Source organism: Elephas maximus, chromosome 9 (genome assembly GCF_024166365.1).
Source record: "Elephas maximus indicus isolate mEleMax1 chromosome 9, mEleMax1 primary haplotype, whole genome shotgun sequence".
Classification (NCBI taxonomy): Eukaryota; Metazoa; Chordata; class Mammalia; order Proboscidea; family Elephantidae; genus Elephas; species Elephas maximus.
This window is the reverse complement of record NC_064827.1, coordinates 73,564,702-73,570,701: the sequence shown is the minus strand read 5'-3', so window position 1 is coordinate 73,570,701 and position 6,000 is coordinate 73,564,702. Positions and strand designations below refer to the sequence as shown.

At 41.3% G+C, this 6,000-nt stretch overlaps 1 pseudogene; it reads left to right on the top strand.

Annotated features, from left to right (window-relative positions):
• Positions 1-2,389: 2,389 nt before the first annotated feature.
• On the top strand, positions 2,390-3,385 carry LOC126082475 (olfactory receptor 1N2-like; annotated as a pseudogene).
• Positions 3,386-6,000: the final 2,615 nt, after the last annotated feature.

Sequence of the window (6,000 nt, the reverse complement as noted above, 5' to 3'; positions counted from 1 at the left end):
CTACTCCTTCTACTGAGATAAACCTGTTGCCATTGAGTCATTTCTGACTTATAGTGACCATATAGGACAGAGTAGAACTGTCTCTTTGGGTTTCCAAGGAGCTCTGGGTGGATTTAAACTGCCAGCCTTTTGGTTAGCAGCCATAGCCCTTTACCTCTGCTCCACCAGGGCTCCTCGATAGGTACTAACTAGTATATAAAAACACAGGAGCTGTAATTCTTTAAAAGATGCTTTGAGAGAGTTTTGGACTTGTTTGGGTGGTAGCTTCATATTAGGTTTACTCTGTTTAGTGAAATGGCCAGGAGAAATGCTCATGTTATAATACAAGTTCCCGGCATCTTCTCAATTCTAGGGCAGGGGACAGGCACCGAATTGCCCAGTGCACAGAAAAGATTTTCCAGGAAGCCTGAATGTCAGGCTGATGCACACTTCATCCAGCAAGGGGCTTCAGAATCCCACCCCTGAGATCCACATTTAATAAATCAACCCCTGGGAAAAGGATTCCTTCTGTTCCCCCAGGATCCAGCCAGGGTTGGCTGGAGAATAGGCTGAACAATGACACTGAGGTTGGCTCTAATGAATATTTTGGAGGATGGTTTCCAAGAGCCTTTATAACCCTAAGAAATACTCCTGCCTTCTCAGACCTGGGGAAGATGAAAATGAGTCATACACCCCAGTTGTCCCTGATCAACTTAGGGCTCAATAAACCCCAACTTTACTGTTTCTGAGGCAGAAAGGTCCCAGAGAGTTTCTTATTGTGAATTTTCCAACCAGAGGTTAAAATTGAAGAACTCGAAGATGCCAGAAACTGACCCATACCCCGATAGGTGAGGATCTGGAAAGTGTAGAACACACACATGCATGAATACACTCATCCCTCCATTTCCAGCCCAGTGACCAGGGAAACTGCTGTGGTAGGTGAGCTGAGTCTCTGGCTAAGATCAGAAGTCACTGCTATGAGCCAAAGAATAATGGTGGACTAAAATATCCACAAAAGCTTCTAAGGCCACAGTTTCTACAAAGGCAATATGAGTCGGCCTCTTAAACCAGCTTGCTTTAAATCCTGGGGGATCCAAAAAGAAGAGCAGTTTTTTTCAAGTCCAAAGAGCCAGAGGCTGATTTTTTCACCTTCCCTCTATAATAAGAAGCAAAATTCAGAGAGATACAGTACAATGTAGAGGTGAAGGCACAGGATTTGGAGCCTGACAGATCTACATTTTGAATCTTTTATTAGGTATGTGATCTTGGGTACATCAGACATCCCTGAGACTCAGATACATCATTTGCACAATTGTGGAGTATAACACGTGTCTGGCACTTAGCAAGCTTTTGTAGATAAGTACTAATCATGATGACGTCCAAGAGATTCGGGAGACTAAACGATCAGTTCCCAGAGCAGAGAGGTATAAAGGTGAAAAAGGGAGGAGAGGGATAATGGAAAATGATGGAGGGGAGTGGGTGACCCCTTATCCTGTTTGTAGAGAGGAAGTCCTAACAGTGAATGAGGAGAATAGGACACCACAGGCACACACTGTGTTCAGCCCATGTATCTTATGCTCTCAGCTAGAGAAGAGCACAGGGACTGGAGCTTCATGGGTGAGATGAAGTTCTTGGGATTGTGGAGACAAGTAGAGAGAAGGCTATCTTATCCTTCAAAGTCATTCTCAGTGCCCCACACAGAAGGCTGTAGTATGTGTGTATGTGTGCGCGCATGCATGAACATTGTTGGGGGAGGGGGAAAGCAAGTGAATGGATCATGTAACTCATTTCCAATTGACAGCATACATGACTTTTCCTTTCTTGCCATCAGGAAACCCTAGTGGTGTAGTGGTTAAGAGCTACAGCTGCCAAGCAAAAGGCCGGTAGTTCAAATCCACCAGGTGCTCCTTGGAAACTGTATGGAACAGTCCTACACTGTCCTATAAGGTTGCTATGAGTTGGAATTGACTCAACGGCAACAGGTTTGTTTGTTTGTTTTTATCTTGCTCACCTAGGCCATGCCCAATTCTTCCCAGTGCCATCGAGTCGATTCCGACTCATAGCGACCCTATAGGACAGAGTAGAACTGCCCTACAGAATTTCCAAGGAGCACCTGGCGGATTCAAACTGCCAATTCTTACCATCTCCAAATAGCCCACACTGACTTCTCTGGTCAAACTAATATCTTTTGTTTGGACCCTACTATAGCATAGAATTCACTATTTATATTTGAATGGATATTATCTTGACTGTTATCTAAATGTCCCATGACTTTTTTCTTATATTCCCAGTGATATCCGAAGATTCTCACTGACAAGGCCTATTAATTCTCCTTTTTAACACACCACAGTTCTGCTAACTCAGATAGTAGTAGATACGTATCTGTGAATGAGTAACTAAATACTGACACATGTAAGGGTTTTATCTACACAGATAACAAGGACTACGAGGGATGGGGAAACCAGGCAGAGTGAACCAAACCACTGTTTCAGACTTCCTCCTTCTAGGACTCTCTGAGCAGCCGGAGCAGCAGCTTCTCCTATTTGGCATCTTCCTGGGCACGTACCTGGTCACTATGGTGGGGAACCTGCTCATCATCCTGGCCATCAGCTCTGACTTACACCTTCACACTCCTATGTACTTCTTTCTGGCCAACCTATCATTAGCTGATGCCTGTTTCAGTTCTACTTCAATCCCCAAAATGCTGGTGAACATTTATAGTCAAAGCCAGACCATTTCCTATTCTGGGTGCCTTACACAGCTGTATTTCCTTATCACATTTGGTGGCCTTGACAATTGCCTCCTGGCTGTGATGGCATATGACCGCTATGTGGCTATCTGCCAGCCACTCCATTACAGCACAGCTATGAGTCCCAAACTCTGTGCACTAATGCTGGGCATGTGCTGGCTGCTAACCAACTGCCCTGCCCTGACGCACACACTGCTGCTGAGTCGTCTGGCTTTCTGTGCCCAGAAAGCTATCCCCCACTTCTACTGTGATCCCAGTGCCCTACTGAAACTTGCCTGCTCAAATACCCACATTAATGAGCTGATGATCATCACTATGGGCCTGATGTTTCTCACTGCTCCCCTCCTGCTGATTGTCCTCTCCTAAGTCCGTATTTCCTGGGCTGTGTGTAACATCTCATCTCCTGGGGGGCAGTGGAAGGCCTTCTCCACCTGTGGCTCTCATCTTACAGTGGTTCTGCTCTTCTACGTGTCTCTTATGGGTGTGTATTTACTTCCTCCATCAACTCACTCTACCGAGAGGGCGAGTAGGGCTGCCATTCTCTATAACGTGATTATTCCCATGCTAAACCCATTCATCTATTGCTTAAGAAACAAAGACATGAAGGCGGCTTTGCGTAAACTTTTTGGCAGTGGGAAAACATTCTTCTTACCATGACAGTGATACCTGATTCTGGCATGCAGACCAACCCCTGCCCTCCCATCACTTCAATGATTCCACCACTCTCAGACTGATTTTAAGGGAAGGTTACCAGGTAACTTTTATGCTACACTTAGGGGTGTAACAGAAAGGATATTTCCACTTCTTTCTTAGGCTGTGGAATGAGATGTTTCTGCCTCAATCTCTCTTCTGATACCAGTGAGGCACCCATTACTAAGAGCAGAAAAACATTTCCCCTCCTCTTCTCTAAAAGCAGCACATTAGCCACATGAACTAAAGCATATGATGTATGGCTCTTGAGTCAAGAAATTCTGCCCTTTGGTGAACATGGGATGAGATGAAGGGATAAGAATACAAGCATTTGTTGACCACCTACAATGTTTCTCATTGCTCTTCACACCAGTTCTTTGTGGTAAATTTGTGAAAGCTGTGATTTAGGGTGTTGAATAACTAAAAACTTGCCCAAACCAGGTAAGTTTGCTTCTGATGCTCATTCTCTTTCTATTATGTCACATTGTGGAGATCACGACAGGGAAGTTTGGGAGCATAAATAAGGCCAATATTGCTGTGGCTATCACAGGCTGTGGAGAATTAAAAAATGTATTTTATTGTATTTCCTTAATATTGCATTTTTTTAGCTATTTAAAAGCCCTTCTTTATGTTATTGTGAGAAATGGTAAAAAGAAGTCAATATTTGTTGTATGATGCCTGCTGTGTGCCAATCGTATACTGAGTGCGCAAGTGATTCTCTAGGTTCTGTCATGACATATTCCCTGAAAAAACACATGGGTTGGGAATTTTAGGATGATAATCAGATGAAAAGCAGTCTGACAGAAATGGGTGTTGTAAGAAGTCACACAGCTAAACCGTGGTTATTGTTTTGCAGTGGGATTGCAGGTCATTATTTTCTTTTTATATCTACATTAAAAATGTATATATTTTTAGAAACAATAAAATTTAGGGGGTAGAAAAAACTGCTCCAATGATTAGCGAGCACTCCAGAGAGATAAAGAGGCACTTAAAAGAGCTCTCTAAAATCTCAGTATCAAGTTCAATTTGATCTAAGTTTAGAAACAGGAGGGGACTCTTCTCTGATAGCTGTGCACAGAGCTTAGAAATCAAGAGAATAGAGTAGAATCAATTCTGATCTGACAGCAAGGTTACCATATTTGCAGAAGGAATCTAAAAGTTGATAAAACAGGAAAATCAAAAGAACACTGTGTTATATTGTACAATAAATTTTGTTTTTAAAGAAAGAATATTGGGTACCTTCATGTGTTTCCCATTGGCCATTTCCTCCCCTTACCCGCTCTGTCCCTTCTCCTTGGAGAGAAGAGGTTAGATTAATGAGACAACCGGAGAAACTAGCCTAGACCCTCCAAGCCTTGAGTTAGGTTACTTGTTCGTGACGACGTCACTTTAGAACTGAAATTTCTACTACGAAAACAAAATCAGAAAATGCAAGTTTTGTGTTTGCGAGTAATCCTTTTCTGAACTAATTTCCTACCACTAACATCCCCAGCCCTCCACTCCAGTCACCCAGGATTCTGACACCACGTAGTTTACTGGCTATTTAAAGTTGGCTCTCTCCCTGCATCAATACATTATCGTAGTGATCTCAATCAAAACACTCTTTCCAGGGCACTCAGCTAAATACAATTATATCTCTTAGAAGAGAGGTGCTCCATTTGTGAATAAGGCTCATTCTTTCCTAGGACAATTTGCATTTTTAAAGGGGAACTTTTTAAATGAAAATAATTTCAAATATGTCTGGAGAGGTTTCTAAGCCCAGAAGATTTTAGGTGCCAGGCATACAGCTGAATGGTTATATGGTTATACTCCATCCATTTCCCCATTCCTAACTTTTGAAATCACCTCTATAGGATCATGAATCACCAGACTCAGAAAATAAAGGGGATATTGTTCAGGCAGAGAGAATGAGTGAGAAAGAATAGCATATATATTGTAAATAAGTAATCCAGAAGTAAAAAGTTACTTTGCTTTTTCCCACAGAAGTTACATGTGCCTTCACTTGACATTTTTAAACCTTTCATCAAACTTTAATATGTTTTAATAAGGAAAAGCACTTCTTTTTGTAAATGAAAATTTAGATAATATGTTATCTAAGGAGCCACTATGTATTGGAAGTACAGCAAATAAAATTCTGAGACTAGAAATAGTCCTTTGCATAACACAGAAAAATGAAGTATTGTAGAAATAATACCATGTCACATTTATATTTTAAACTACTGTTAGATATTATAATTGGGTTTAAAAATAACAGTTAATACTGTAGAGGGGCAAGCAAGAGAAAAAAAAGCAAGAGAGGTACTCTCAAATGCTGGTGGTACTGGGAACATAAATTAGCACCGCTTTCCAGAAAATAAGTTGACAGTATTTATTATGGGCACTAAAAGTATTTGTACATCATGACCTACTACTCTTTCACTTCATAGAGCCTGATAAGAAAATAGTAAAAAACAAATGTTAAGAATTTCTGTACAAAGTTATTAATCAGATGAGAACAGAAACCAACCAAATTCAATTAGTAGGACATAATTAATTAAATTATGCTGTATTGATATGATAGATTATTGTGCGGACTAGCTAAT